Here is a 16195-nt window from a genome sequence, read left to right as displayed (position 1 = left end):
GTGCTGTGCCTAAGTTGAGTCATCAGTTCCCTTTACAGCCTAATAATTGACGCTGCCTTGATCAGAATGACTGATCCGAACGTTGCTTTGTGTTTGTGTACTTCTGTTGGTTTTTTCCTTTTTTTTAATTAAAAAAAAATAGATTTCTTATGTAAACAAGCTGTCTGTCATCTTGCAGGAGTATTTGTATTCTTCAGATCATAGGAAACATCTGTCAAAACCAGATTTTACTCTCCTCAGTCAACTAAATACAGTCTTAATAAGACTGCAGTACAAAGAAACTAAAAATGGGTCTTGTTATGGAAAAAATACGCTCCCAACTCTCAGCGGAAGACTGATTTTATTGCACTTTCTTGGGATTAAATGTTGCAAAGATTATTAAAAGAGTTCCCTCTTTCACCTGTGGGATCGATCCCCCAAAGGCAATCCTGGGAATTTAAGCGCTGTTTTTCTCCTCTCTTTGTGAGCTTCTCCAAAATTAAATACCTTCCAGGAAAAGATAGATAGGAGAAAAATCCAAGTTCAGTGAAACTTCGGAGCATGCTGATTTCCCACCTTTTGACACTGGTTCTCACATAATGGAGTGATTCCCCTTCTGACGCTTTCAACAAACAAACACTCCCACGCATCTGCATCCCACAGGTCACACCTCCCCAAAATGATTCATTAAGTATTTTCACATTTTCTAAACAGAGAATGATCAAGTGAGGTTGCAACTGCCTCTAGGGATATTTTCTGAAGAAAAGGTGACACAAAACAGGGTGGTTGCTACTACCAAGATAAGGGTGATGTTAGACTGCCATATTGTGGGTCTTCTGCCAGGGAACTGCAAAATCATTTTAACAAAAGAAAAAATAAGCCAGTGGGAGAAACAGGTGTGAGACTTTAACAGGAAGAGCAGCCTACTCCATTAGCATGAAAATGAAGAGGAGGTGACCGGAGCAGGAGCATCGGGATCAATGGGTACCACCTAGGTGTCTGGGCTAGGGTGGTACACAGAGCCCTGTTAAATGGAGCAATAATTTATGGATTGAGGGGACAGCATTGGAAACATTTAATAGTGGATACATGGGTCTTAATTAGAAGTCCGCCCCTGGATGGGTGAGAAATTAATGGCCATGTCTATATTAGTTTTTATTCTTAGACCTAAACCGCTCCACTGAAACCATGTTGCTGATGCCCAATTTTTGTATTTTGTCTGGCAGTCCAGCCTGGCACTGCAGACTGAGCACCCACTAGCAGCTGGAGTACATCAACAGTGCTGCTGGAGGCACAACTCTCAGCTTGTATCAGTAACTCATGGATTACACACCAAGCTGCTAACTGTTAAAAACAATGCATGGAGATAGGAGGAGAACATTGATATACTTTGGAGTAGATGGAAGAGGACCATCTAAACACTGAGCACTGAGAGTAATACAATGGTAGATATTCTTTTTTTAAAGAAGACAGACAAAAGCCAAAGCAGTGGAGGAGAAGAAAAGATCAAACAAATGACATAAAAAGGGAAAAGGAAATGATCTACTGGCTGAAGATGATGTTAGATTTTATTTCCCTAATTGTGGCAGATAGCTGGACATGAAACTAATACTTAGTTGTATCTGCAAAATATTGTACTCTTTCAAATGTCAGAACTGGATATAAATGGAAGTCTTGCTTTTCAATGACAAAAAATCTTCCCACAAGCAATTTACACAGTTCTTTTGAAATAAGAAATTACTGCAGAGCTACACTTACGAAACAGACCTATGACAACACTAAACAAGATGTAATCTTGACTGTGATTCAGAAATAATGTCCAGAAGCATACAGCTTTAGCTCTGCTTGGCACAGAATCCAATGAGTATCATCAACCTTGCAATGTTTTTGGGGACTCTCGTATTTTTCTGAACAACACTTTTACTTCCTTCATGGACGGCCACTCTCCCAAAATATGAGCTGAAACACTATTTTGGTCAGCTTTGAGAAGTGACTGCACTTAGTTAGCACTCGGTTTATCTGCCAGACCTAAGACATAACATGCTTTTCACTATGACTTTCTTTAACTCTTTGAAGCTTTATTATTCCAAGGTACAAGGGTGGCAATATGAAGACAGACAAAGCATAGAAAAACTGGGTGGGAATTAGAAGCACTTTGCACTCTCAAGCTAGCAAGCAAAAAAATCCTCTTTGGCTTCATGAGAGCATTACCAATACTAACAAACCACTTGCTGACTGGTACTACAAACCAGCAGGTAGTGCACACACCTCTTTTAGTGGTTTGATGCATGCTAAGTGGACAAATTTTGAAATGTCCCTTGCACTTGCTTTTTAGTTAATTTTGCACCAACTTTTGAATGTCAAGATGAAAAAAATAAAGGTGTGGGAAACAAAGCAAACCAGGGTTCATCACCTCATAACATTAATTAAAACAGCAAAGACTGTATTTCAAATGTCTATCTAGTTCTCCCTGACAGCTCAACTCAAATTGAAAACTTAGGCATGACATGAATTTCTTCTTCAGATTCATGTCACCTGAAAACAGAAGTTTAATATCAGTATTGTCACCATGCCAGTCAACTATCAGACAAAGCGATAGCAAGAACCAGCAATCATCAGGCCAGAAGCAAAGCCAACTCCATAACCAGAAAAAAAGATTTATTTTCTCAGCAATCTCTTTTCTCTGCTCTTAAACTGTGACTGCAGCAGCTTCAGAGATATTCAACACAATCCACTCTCATTGCGTATTCCTGTAAGAAAGATGTTCTCTGCACTCAGTAATTACAGCTTCACTTTGCCACGTGAAAAGAGCCTCTTTTTACAGTTCTCATGACTTCTGGAGGTTTTGTTTTGTTTTTAGCTTGTACCACAAAACCTGCCTGTTCTGCCTTTATCTTATTACTCCCTGTAGTCCTGGCATTTGTTTAAAATGATGTAAAAAATAGGCAGTTGGACAGAGAATGATTAGTACAGCGCGTGCTGCAGCAAGCAATGTTATATATTTTATTGCTTATGAAGTCAGTGTACCGGAACCAGCCATATCTGTTAGTTTGGTCTGAACATACGTTTTCCTTTCCTGCTTGCAACAGGATAGTTGATATTTGGAAGAAGGAATACAGAAAATAAGCATCGTGGTAGGTGAGCACTGCTAATGACACAAGCTCACATTTAAATCAAGGGCTGTTGTTTAGGGTGTCTCTCAAAGAAGAAAGAATAACAAAGTTTGTGCCTCACATGTGTTAAAAGGACACTTGCCACACTGTCTGCTCAGCCATCATCTCAAATTATTCATTACCTGTGCCAGTGTCCTCATCCCACTGAAAAAGTCCGTACTTTTCCCTGAAGCTCTGAAAGCAAAAAATTAAATCGAATGCTTCCCCATTCATTCCTCACTTCAGAGTGACTGCTGAAAAACTCATTAATGAAAACCTGGGCAAAAAGGCTCCCCATACTTACAGCTCACAGTTATAAAAGCCAATGCACGACAGCCAGCGAATGTTTCTATACAGCAATTGGCTTAAAACAGCTTCCTTGGCAAACAGTGAGAGGAAATACCGAATAAATATTAGTTTTCCCATATTTATTTCTACACTGGGTGAGGCAAGACAAAAAGATGTTTAGGCACTGAACTGATTTCAGGTCTTCTCCTCCATGAATGATTTGGCCTGCAATGTTATAGGGCTTTTAATCTCACATACCTCATGGATCCTATTATCATCACTATCATAATGAAACCAGACATAGCTTACTTCCCATTCCCCCAGCTCAACATCGTCAGGGCACGCAGAAATGAGAAAGTCACTGACGTAAAATTGACTGAGGGTGGCCACCCATTGTTTCATCCCCTTGGATTCATCTCCCTATGTCAAACGGTACCACCTCAAGCTGGTCCTGCCAATGTGCAGGTCAAGCAGCAGCATAACCCAAACCATAAGGATCAGAAGACACTCAGCTCAGCTTGTCCATGGGAAAGGGGGAAAACAGTCCCTGTGTGTTTCTACAATTCCTGTCGCTCTCGGCACAATCAGATTTTATTGATCTGTAATCCTAGATAAGTGTATTGAATCTTACAGCTGAAGTCAATTACACTATGTTAAATAGCCTTCCTGATTTTCAGGATGAAAATCACTTCTTCTGTATAGAACTAAATTAGCTCAATAACTCATTACTTGTACCATGGGCACGGAGTTGAAACAGCAATGGACAACTAAACAGTTGCTGTCTTTTCAGGCATCGGTCCTTTAGAGCTGTAAGCAGGCTGAATTTCCAGTTTCACCAGCTGGGAAAATGGACAAGCACTGCAGGCAGAAAGGGGACATCCAGTTAAACATCTCAAACCATCCATGTTCTCTCATAGCAAGGGGCCCTGAGCTGACCAGACTTGGAAGGAGCGAGACATTGCTTTTCCTGGACCAAGAAGTTTTCATACTCAGAAGTTTGGATTAGACATAGCAGTCAACCTGGAGCTGCACTGTGTCTCCAAGGGAGAAGTGGGCTCTTTATTTATCTAAAATGACAGTGACTCAACCAAAATCAGTGGGCTTGCTTCTGGATCCACCAAGGCTACTGTAGAGCACCTCTAAATCACAGCCCTTCCACTGGCACTACCCATGCCTGTCTTCTGCCTTCTCATGCACTGTCCATGGATGTTCACTCCTGGCCATGGCCAGAGGCAGGGCTGGTGGACCTCTGGTCTGCCCCTCACTCAGTACACAGGCTCAGCATTTAGACTGTTGTGTGGTGCCATCAAGCAGCGTCCAAATGAGAAACCAGAACCAGTTCAAACCAAACCATTTTATGAATGAGGAGAGAAGGAAAACAAGTGCAGTGAAGTGGTGGGAAAAAATAAACAATGAAGTTAACTTGATGAGAGTTACTGAAGAAAATCCAACCCGCCCAAGACAAAGGCTGGCTGCCATTTGGGAATAAGGAACAAGTAGAGGAGGGAAGATCTGGGAGGGAAAAGATACTTCTATATCCTGACAAAAATGAGTAATGACAAAGAAGAAACTTCTTATGGCAGGGTCAGGATAAAGAGTATCAGTGGTAGAAAGTGGTCCAGGTGAGTATGGATCTCAAGGTAAGGCTAAAGAAGTGTTTCTGTGGCCATGGGAGGAGGACTTGAAATACATCAGGGATGGGAGGACTACACAGGTCTTAAAGAGAAGGATTGCTAATCAATCCTGGCAGCTCAGAAAAAGTCGAGGGTCAGGTCAGAGGAAGGTTTATGAAAGCAATACTAAAAGAAAAGAGGAAGGCAGTAAAGAAGGTGGGTCGACAGGAAACAGCAAGAGTTGTTGTAGTAGAATCAAAGAGAACACAAAGCATGGCTCTAGTCTGAATATGAACCTGTCTGTACTTTCAAGATCTCATCCCTGTCAGGAGAAGAGCATTCTCCTGTTTGGAGAAGGAAAAGAGTGTATGGGGCTCCACAGGCTCTTCTCAGAGAAAAATAATCCCTATAAGGGGAGAGTAAAGTTTAACTACCAACCCAAAGGAGATAAAAGGACACATCAAAAGGCACGCAACCTGTCGTTTCTGATTCCTTACTCAGAATTAGCATCAGCACTGAGTGAGAGTATATACAAATCCCCTACAAACGAATATTTGCCTATCAGGGACTGAGTGGAGGAGCAGAGGGGCTGAAGGCCAATGGTGGTGATGGGCTATGTGGACATCCTTAGAAGTCACACTGTGCCAGCACACACTTTGCCAGGCATTTCTGAGTGTGATGTCCCACTGCCTTGTACCACCTTCCTCAGATGCTAGGGTCACCTTTGGTAACCCTCTGACCAGCCTCAAGCACTCTTTGGTTTCTTTCTTACACACAACTGTATTTACATGTTAGGAGATCTCCATGTAACTCGAAAGATGACAGAAGCTATGTTTCTGATTCTGTTGGGTTGTGCAGGGTGCGCATGTTGAGCAGACAGGAATGACTCAAAGCCATAAGCAGACAGACTGAGAGGAGAAAGGTGAGAGACAGGGAATATTCCAAAGCCTGCTGCTGCACCGGGGCAGCCAAACTCCACAAGAAATAGGCCTGAAAGAGTTGGAAAGAAAAAAATCAACTCTTTTTAAATCTGGAAATCATTTCCTCTACCCTTTAACATGGAAATGCAAGCAGCAATGGGTGATTATCCTTTGTGAGGAAGCACATCCCTCCTGTTCTAGTCCCTGGGGTGGCTCGTCCCATCACAACATCCATGTCTTTCAGCAACATCAGTAGGCTTTGTCCTCACAATGAATGTGAGGAAGGTTGGATATTAGGAAGACATTTTTTACAGAGAGAGTAACCAGACATTGGAATGGGCTGCCCAGGGAAGTGGTGGATTCTCCATCCCTGGAGGTTTTTAAGATGAGACTTAGTGGCACTTATTGCCATGGTCTAGTAACCATGGCAGTGTTGGATCAAGGGTTGGACTTGATGATCTCGGAGGTCTTTTCCACCTGTTTGATTCTATGATTCTATGATCTCCACTGCACGCATGAGGAAGTCAGCCATAGGTCTGATGAAGGAGGTTGGCCGAGAACATGCAGGAAACCTGTGACCAAGGCAGGGAACTGAACCCAGACCATGGGTTCCAGTTGGGTGGAAGCTGGGTCCAAGCTGGGTGGTTGACAGATCACCTCTTCTTCTGGGGCTTTGTGATTTAAGTTTGGTGGGTTTTATAATGAACATTTTTTTTCATTTGTCTAGTCACTACGTTTCATTTCACTTCCACTTCTGCTTTGTGAAAGCTTTTTATTCTGCTTCTTTTTGTTTTGGCTAAAAAATCAACACAACTGAAGATTAAACAGAATTTACCTTTCACTATTTGGTCTTTTCCCCCACCAACATCATCCTCTCCCTAGAGCTCAGTGTTAAGTGTCCTTTGTGCACCCTGTGCTCATGACTATGGTGTCATTAAAACACGGGAGTGATATTTAGAAGATGTCTTAATTCACAGCTTCACAGAATTACAGCAACTGCTTATGCAAACAGCAGCACTGTGAGGCAGCAGAGCAGATCTGGTGGGAAAACCAGAGAAAAGAGATGCACAAAAAAGGTAAGTTCCAAAGTGAATGTTCTGATGCTGCTATGCATCACACTGACATGAGTAATCATCTGAAGAACAGCTACCAGTAAGCCACTGCATCAGACCGCCTAGGATGTTTTACTGGGTTAGCTAATGAATCACTGGGAAAACGTGAGCCATGTGCTCACTGCCAGGGTAGTCGTCATGGTGGGTGAGAACAATGTCTCTTTCACTATCATCATGATCTGTGGTTTAATTGATATTTGAAAATTTTTTAAGATTCCCTGTGAAAGGCACATAATATGTACTTCTAAGACAAAATTCTGTGGTATTATACTATTTTCAAAGAGTGCAACAAGTCAAACCACTATTTCATGAAATAATTCACACTGTTTGAATCCTTCACAGAATGTCTCAAGATTTTGAAAGGGAAAAAAATAACTCATTTCCACCTGTGTAATAACTAACACAGTGAGAAAGAAAAAGACTTCAGACTTTTGTGAGAAAATGCTGCAAACCCACAAACTTTCAAAAGTCCCCAGTATGCTATTTTCAGCTTATCTGGATGTGGCCCAAACTATCCACAACTAACCAAGGTGCATCAGATTGTCATCATTCCACTCCCACCACAGGCTTTTTGTGCCCACTGTGCATCCACAGCTTTCAAGCCCTAAAAAATAACATAAGACTTTTACGCTTAAAGCAGCTGAGCAGCTGCAAAAATAACTCTGTAAAAATATTGAATACTTGGTCCCACTCAGCAGCTGGAAAAACAATTACTGAATGAAAAATTCAGCGTTTGATACTACTTAATAGTTGGGGAAAAACTATTTGTGAATCATAATTAACATTTATTTAACCATTTAAAAGCACGTATCTACTGTTTGAGGCTTCATGGAGAGCCAATATGTGGCCTTCTGGCACCATTAAACAGACTAATACAGTTAAATTGGAAGGACATGAGGCAGAAAACCGCAAGTGAATCCTTCAAGGAACTGGTACAACTGAGACTGCCTCAGCAGTATGTACTCCAACCTAAACAACTCTGTTTCTATGATTTTAAATGATTTTATAATTCTGTGAAAGCAAGGGTGGCTTGGGTCAGGACGTAAGTTCCAGAAGCAGACACATCATTTACAGGCATGATACTGAAAACAAATATTATGCCTTGTTCTAAATTTCTAATTAGAAAACTGTTAGAATTTAGACTTTTTGAAGTCCTAATTTCCCCCAAGCAATTCTCTCACTTGTTCTCTGCCAATCTGTGACAGCTGAAATGCCTGATCATTGACAGCAACTGGGTCCTTTTTTCATCTCATTCACCTTCACCCATGCAGGGTGAGTTGGGTGAATTGGGCTGAGTGCCTCATGAGTCCAGCAGGCACAGTGCAGGCACAAACCAGCAGTTGTTCTATCTAGCAGATAACTTCTGGCAGAGCTGAGCCAAAGAATTTTGTCCAGCACAGCCTCACCTGGACAGAGACCACAGCTGACCACAAAGAACAAAGATACGCAAAGAAAAAGCCTATTGCAAAAATTGACTCAACTGCTGCATTTGAAGGACTTGGTGATGGGATTACGGGATTAGCATATATATATATATATATATATATAAAACCTAGTTTATGTACAGCAAATGTCACCTGTAGGGAATATTTTGCAAGGTGTTGAGGAGTGTGAGCAGCCTGCATAATATGCTTAACTAAGTGATTTGAACTCTAAGTCGCTAACTCTCCCACGATTGCCATCTCAAGCGACCATGTTATCAGAGGCCATTTCAAGGAAAATGCACTTATAAATACTTCTCATATCATACTTCTCGTAACCTGCAGCAGCAGAAAAATGAAGGCAATATAAAATGAAATAAAAGATATAAAATTTCAGGTCACAAACATCCCCAAATGGATTATGCTTTCTAAAGGAACTGTTTAAATAGCATGATGAGGTTTTCTTAGTGCATATCTTGAAGTTTTCTAGGACAATGCTATTAATTCTAAATACTAACACGTTCTCAATGCCATACTCAATGCAATTGGCTCGTAATATGAAATAGGGCCCTCTACATTGAGACTCACTCATCACTACGATGATCTCAATAATCCTTGTGGATCCCTTTCCAAATCAGGATATTCTACAATTCCGTGATCATGGAAACAGATGCAGCTGACAAATTCACCTCCATTCATAGCCTACTGAGGTTCCCAAGCCATATCCCCTGCATGCCCAAAGAGACAAACTAGTGCTCTTTTTGGATCAGAAAGGGCAACCTGTCATGGACGATTTCAAACTGAGTTAGGCAGATCACAGTTTACAAAAATCTCCACAAAGCATTTGCCCTAGCAGGGCTACACCAGCATAGCTAAAATGCCGAAGTATAAAAATGCAGGCAGGGATGAACACTCAAAAAACATGTATGCCACAGAGTTAATGACAAAATAGATCAATATGTACTTGGTCAAATTTCTTCATAGGCTTACATATAGCTGCATGTTATCAGAAGCATTCAGGTACTATGCTGGGGAGTTTTAGAACAAGTCAGCAAAAAGCCTTTAAAGGGCTTTAGCTCTATGCTTCAGATTCCCACATGCAACGCTAATGTCAACTAGATGTTAAACTATGAAATTATAAAAAACAACCAAAACATCTCAGAACCACCTCAAAACTGAGGAAATCATTTGATGCTGCTTTTGCAAAAATACTTACTTACAATACAGTCCTGGAAGCAACTTCCAAGCAAGCCAACTGCTGCTCTAGACAGTTTAGTGGATGGTGTGGCTCAGCTCTTTCATACAGGCAGCACCTACAGTTATATCTAGAAAAGGAGAGATAACCAAAATTCTTTATGAGCAAATACACAAATAAAGCAATCTTTCTCTTTAAAACTATAACACGGTTAAAACTAGCTTCAGTATGTCTCAATAAAGTTCTCTTACCAAGCTTCATGTGTGCTGCCTGCTCACAGGAACAAGCCCCAAGATGCAGCCCAAGCCAGCCTACGGTGTATAAGCCAAGAGTGACTGTGCTTGAGAAAAAAGCCCCACACCGAGTGTATCAAAGCAGCAAACAAACGAGCGCAGCTGTTTTTCTCATCTAGTTCTACTTAAAACATTTGCAGGAAACGCAAGATGAATTAGTGCCAAAGAAATGTAGGTGATTTCAGCAAGGCCAGGAATTCCAGGCACCAACTTCTATTTTCTCTCTCTTGAGTGGGTGTTCACTTGTAAGTTGTAGACACGTTAGCAATTCAACAACTGAGCGAATTAACGTTCGGCTTAGCAGTCATTGTTAGGTTGGGAGGTTATTACTGCTTGTTCTGCTAAAGTGACAGGCTTAAATTGGTTTGTATCGAAAAGTTGTTTTCTACAATACATACTCCCTGTCTTTTTGTACGGAATAATTTTCTTCCATCATGTCGACTGCTACTGTACAAACCAATAATGCCAGCTCCACCACAGCAGCTGGGATAGGCAAGGAGAAACAGCAAAGGGACAGGTGAGGAGGAGAGAGCACTCATCACCCATCATTTCTCTTTGGGCTGCCACCTTGTTTTTTTCCCAGGTATTTTACGTGGTTGATTCAAGACTTTTCAACAAAGGACTATGCTTGCGTTTGCGGGACACGTTCTGTTTTTAAGCAAGGAAAGGCAAAACACAAGAGTAAAGAGAGGGCTTTACTTCATTGAGCCATGAGTCCGAGAAAGATGTTTGCCATCAGGCACTGCTTGGTGCACAGGATGGAGAGTTGCGATTTCCCAACTTTGCAGGTGATCATTTTTAATGGAAAAAACAAGTTTTCAAGGTTGAGCTGACTGGTACAGAGGAAAAAAACATACCACCACATGTCAAATTTTTGCAGACTCAGATCCATTTTGTACTAGTAAACGAGTTTGCATCCTTCCCTCCCTCATGTTTTTTTTTTTATTTTAGGGTAGCTCACAAGCTGCTGACAACTCACACTGTACTAAGAGCTGTTCACACCGCACAAAGTGTTTACCACTCACAACTGATGCTAAAAATTAATTTACAGTACCGCTACAGCAAGCTTTGACAAATTGTCATGTGTTGACACAGTCATAAGTTGTTGGTTAAAAAAAGTAACACTTCCCTCTTCTGCCACTTCATGTTTGAGACCAGGGATGGGCACATTATGCAAAGTTTGAGGGTTTGTAAGCTTCATAAATGTTTGGGCTTCACAAAACAAGCTTGGTTGTGAAAGTTTTTTCTCTTACAGTTAGGCATGTGTTTATTGCCAAAAAGACTCTAGTAAGAAAAAAAAATCCTTTCCCATCTACCAAGATCTGTGTGTTGTGCAAAACTAGGAGAAAAGGCTGTAAAATAAATAACCTTATACGATACTTGTTCTAGGTAAGATCACAGCAGTGACAAATAGCCTGTACCAACTCCTCAGAGCTGTAGACACCACCCTCCTACTGTAGAAAGGAAGGAAAAAATACAGCTACAAGTAAGAGTTTTAATTGTTCTCAGCTGTCACACAATGTTATCTTAAGTGAACGCATTTATTTCTCGATTCTCATGTGTACCTCTATATGGAAAAAAAACTCCCAGCATTCATCAGACGAGGTCCAAATTCATTTCCGTGTACTCAAGATAGTAAGTGTTAGTCAGCACTCATGCCCACCATTGGCAGCTCTTAAATTGTAACTCCTTCTCTTCTTCCTCAGGGCAGGATAATTAATCTGTCTCATTTACAACCTGGAATCAGTAATGGACATAAAGGTGTTTCCAGTTGACATGAGCAGCGTTTCAGTGGTGAGACAAACTTAAAACATTAGCCCCACACTAGCCTAAATCCAGGTAAATAAACAAAGCCAAGCAAAATGAGCACTCAGAGCACCTGCCAAATGGGCTTCATGAGGAGCACTTAAAAGCCACTGCTTTACATTGTGCACCAGTGACCTGGACTTCCTGTGCTCTAGTACCTCTTTGTAAGCTGCAACAAATCTCAGAGCACAGACTGCATGAGGATGCAGAGCAAATTCATTCAGGAAATTAGCTTGGCAATACAAGGAATTAATTTTCTCTTTTTTTCCCCTTAACGATTGTACAAAGTAGAGATGCTTTGAGCGGTTCCAAAGTCCTCAAGAGAGGCAAGGCTGTACCTCTGTAGGACCAATCCAACTGCCCCCTGCTTGCATCAGTGCAAGAATCATCCATCTAATTTCTCTACAAAATCCAAAACATGTTACATCAACCAAAAAGACCTCCTGCAAAACATTAAGGGGGGGATGAAATTTCATACAGTCTCTTCACCTCACACACCCTGTACAGAATTTCTTCATCATCTGAGATGTAACTCTGACAAACTACTTATTCTCAAATAGGTCTAATGGAAGCAAAGTACATTTACATCATTACAGTCAGGATGGACACTACCTTGTGCTGCCAGCTGAAATGGTATCATCCATGCTTAATTAACTCATTGCTGTACACTCAGAAAATCACTAAAGTAAGTGGCAACTCCTACCTTCCTCCTCCAAAGTAACAAAAATTTACAAATATTTTCTGTGCATCCCATGAAATGCATTATTTCACTGGATTGAGTCCAAGAGTCAATGAGGCTGAAATAAAAATGATTCAACTATTAAGTCAAAAACTTCAGCTGTCTATTTACCTAAAAGGCAACAATTTTCTCTTCCACTTTGGAAGAAAACTAATTTTACCATAAGTTATCTCAGTTGCCAATATACGATCTCTCCTGTGCATTTTTACTTCTTTGCTGTATGGAAGGGAATATAAGGACCTTAAACCCACTGAGTTCTTACTTTGGGATGGAAAGAACCCAAGATATCCCCACTAAGCGAGTGGAGAATACTATGAGGAAAAAAGTGGGACTTGGGGTTTTCTGAAGTTTTTTTTTCTTTACGTTTGTTTATTTTGGAGTGCTTTTTTGAGACAAAGTATCTGTTTACCTGTGACAAGTCTTTTCCGGAGGGATCGAACTTGTGAGCGTGAAGAAACCACCCACAAGCAGAAGGGCCGTTCTTGCCAAGTCCCTTTTGTGAGCCTGTGCTTGCTGTAACCAATACAGGGCCAGTGCAGGAAGGTTCAGTATTAGGGAAATGCAGACTGTGGATCTCCAGTGGTCTCCCTGCATCACACCTCTCTGCTCTGCCCTCCAGGTTTCATCACAAGGAGGATGGCAGAGTCTTGGCTGATCCCACAGTCACACTCCCTCAAGCTGCTATATGCAGGGCATCAGGAGAAAGCCATAAAGATGACATTCATCCCAGCAAGCCATCACCAACATTTCAAAGGCAAAAGGAAATATATGAAGCTGTCCTGCTCCTTGATGATACACACACACAACTGAAGGGGTAAATACACGTATTGAATATATATATACTAAATATGTACTGGATAGTCTCTGCTTGCATGGGATGCAGACTGCATGAAACAAATTCTCCTGGCTAGAAATTCAAAAGGAAAGGAAGACTGTAGCTTTCTTATTCCATGGGAACTGTTCTTTCAACCAGTGAGACAAGACGCTAACCCAAAGATTTCAGAGCTGCTGGGGTTTAGGGGGGTAGGGCCTCTCCTCTCCCAAGGCAAGCAGCATCAGTGACTACCTACACTGTAGGCAATTTTCTCGTCTCTGCTCCATACCTGTCTTCACGTTGCTGCAACGGTCACCAACTCATCTCTGTTACACAGAGCTTGGCCACTCAGGAGCAACAGGGAAGCTGCTTAACTGGCAGCCTGGCAGGATCTCCTGTGAGCATGTGGGGGTGGGAGGAAACCTCCTAACTTCCCATTTGGGGTGGGGACATGCTTCAAAAGTGGTTCCAGTTCTTAAACTTTAAGAAAGGGCTGAGATGCTCAAACTGTCTTGAACAGAAAGGATTTCAGTACTGGAATACTGGAGATATTTAAAAGATGTGTAGATGTAGCACTTACGGACATGGTTTAGTGGTGGACTCAGCAGTGCTGGGTTAACATCGAGTTGGACTCGATGACCTTAGAGGTCTAAAGATGCTGTTCCCTTCCTGACTCTCCTCCCCCTATGAAGGAGGGAGCAAGGGGAAGTAGTATCTCTGCAAGCATGAAACAGTGGGAAAAACCATTAGATCTTTGCCTTTCTAGAGCCCACTTTGTATTTCCAGCCCTTTTAAGCAGAGAAAAATTAGTGTCCCTGCGAAGAATGTAATGAATTGAAAGCTGGCATCTGTGTCCACCTTTGCTGCTTCATCAGAAAGGAAGCGCTAGGATCTCTCAGAAGGCAGACTGGGAACTGCCTTCCCCATGCACACAAGTGTACTCACACACATGTGCGTGGGTATCTGTAGGGGGTTTCTGTGGCTAGGTTTTGGTAGCTGAGGGGCTACAGGGGTGGCTTCTGTTAGAAGCTGCTAGAAGCTTCCCCTGTCTGTTGAAGTCAATGCCAGTTGGCTTTAGGATGGGCTTCCTGCCGCTGCCCAAGGCCAAGCCAATCAGGAGTAATAGCAACGCCTGGGTGATAAGATATTTAAGAACAGAAGGCTGTTGCACAGAAAGAATTCCAGCCAGGAAAGAGTGGAGTGAGAACATGGGAACAACAATGTAGACACCAAGGTCAGTCCAGAAGGAGGGGGAGAAGGTGCTCCAGGTGCTGGAGATGAGGCCCCTGCAGCCTGTGGTGCAGACCATGGTGGAGCAGCTGTGCCCCTGCAGCCCATGGAGGACCATCGGGGTGCAGAGACCCACCTGCAGCCCATGGAGGAGCCCATGCTGGAGCAGGTGGATGCATGAAGGTGTCCCCCATGGGAGGCCCAGGATGGGGCAGGGTCCTGCCAGAGACCTGCAGCCCATGGAGAAAGGAGCCCATGCTGGAGCAGGTTTTTCCCAGGTAGGACTTGTGGTCGCTGTGGGGGACCCACACCGGTACAGCTCATTTGTGAAGGACTGCACCCCATGGAGAAGTGACCCACAGGACAGCAGTTTCATGAAGAACTGTTGCCTGTGGGATTGACTCACATCAGAGAGGTTTGTGGAGGACTGTCTCCCATGGGAGGGACCCCACGGGAGCAGGGAAAGGACTCCTCTCTCTGAGTGGCGGCAGAAACAACAACTGACCGTAACCCCCATTCCCCGTCCCCCTGCACTGCTGGGGGGGAGGAGGGAGAACATGGAAGGAAGGAGGGGTGGGGGGAAAGCGTCTGTAAGATTATTTTTTGCTCTGATCCTATTAGTAATAAATATAAGTACTATCCTCACTTTGAGTCTGTTTTGCCCGTGAAGGTGATCAGTAAGTGACCTCTCCCAGCTCTTGTCTCAGCTCATGAATCCTTCACTGTTTTTTTTCTGTCCTCTGTCCAGTTGCAGAGGGGAGTGAGAGAGCGGCTTTAGTGGGTTCCTGGCATCCAGCCGGAGTCAACCCACTACAGCATGCTTCTCCTTTGCTTTACCTTTTTTTGTTTTTAACTGTATATACTAGGATATTTTTCAGTACTTTCTTAGCATGATGTACATTGTATGGTGTGTAATGATCAATGACAGCATTATCTACAGCATTAGCACAGAAACATATAATTCATTGAAACAAGACTTTCTTCTTCCCCAGCTTCCCATAGATAGTTTTGTTAAATAAATCTATCTAATTTCTTGCTTGATTTGAGTCTACTCAGATCGAACCTCTAATAAAGCCAGAAGCATTTTGGTTTTAAAAAATATATTCCCATCCTCCCAAATCAAATCTCTACTTCTAACTGAGATAATATCATCCTGTTTTTACTGTAATGTAATACTTCTAAACAAATGAACTTAAAAATTCAGTTAGGGCAATGTACAACTGAAGGGCTCTAGAGGTTTATGTATCACATGGCAAAAATCACTCCTTGTACACCTCGTACACACTCCTTGTATAACCATAGGATTCTCTGGATGTTTTTGAGCAACCTCAGGCCAGAAAGGTAACGAGGTAATGAAGAAAATAATGTCAAGTTTTATGAGATCTTTAGCAAAAATGTTTAAATTGAGCCATGTGGTTAGTGCATTCTGAAATCCTCCTATCTAATCTATGTAGCATTATCTTATGTGTAATCTGGTTACAAGCAAAATAAAAGAGACTGCTGGAAACCTTGCTTGACCTTTTGATTCACAGTGATTTCCACAGCAGAAATCACTGCAGGAAAGGTACCAGTCAAAGTAGTTAACTAGTAGTGTACAATCCACCTTTAATACTTGCTGATAATGACAACTCAA

General features: G+C 42.1%; 1 protein-coding gene across 4 annotated transcripts in view; it reads right to left on the bottom strand.

Annotated features, from left to right (window-relative positions):
• BACH2 (BTB domain and CNC homolog 2) overlaps nt 1-16195 on the bottom strand; it is a 145543-nt gene that overhangs the window by 91587 nt on the left and 37761 nt on the right. For 2 of the 4 annotated variants that reach the window (XM_018078282.2, XM_018078281.2), the window contains one exon: nt 9702-9810. The gene's annotated coding sequence lies outside the window, so the exon portion shown is untranslated. Of the gene's footprint in view, nt 1-9701; nt 9811-11538; nt 11688-16195 lie in introns of those variants that run through there. The other 2 variants (XM_018078283.2, XM_018078284.2) reach the window with 2 other exon arrangements.

The sequence above is a fragment of the Manacus vitellinus genome, unplaced genomic scaffold, assembly GCF_001715985.3.
Source record: "Manacus vitellinus isolate BGI_N305 unplaced genomic scaffold, ASM171598v3 scaffold_4_pilon, whole genome shotgun sequence".
Taxonomy (NCBI): domain Eukaryota; kingdom Metazoa; phylum Chordata; class Aves; order Passeriformes; family Pipridae; genus Manacus; species Manacus vitellinus.
Note: the sequence above shows the minus strand (reverse complement) of the source record. Positions and strands in the feature narration are given on the sequence as shown.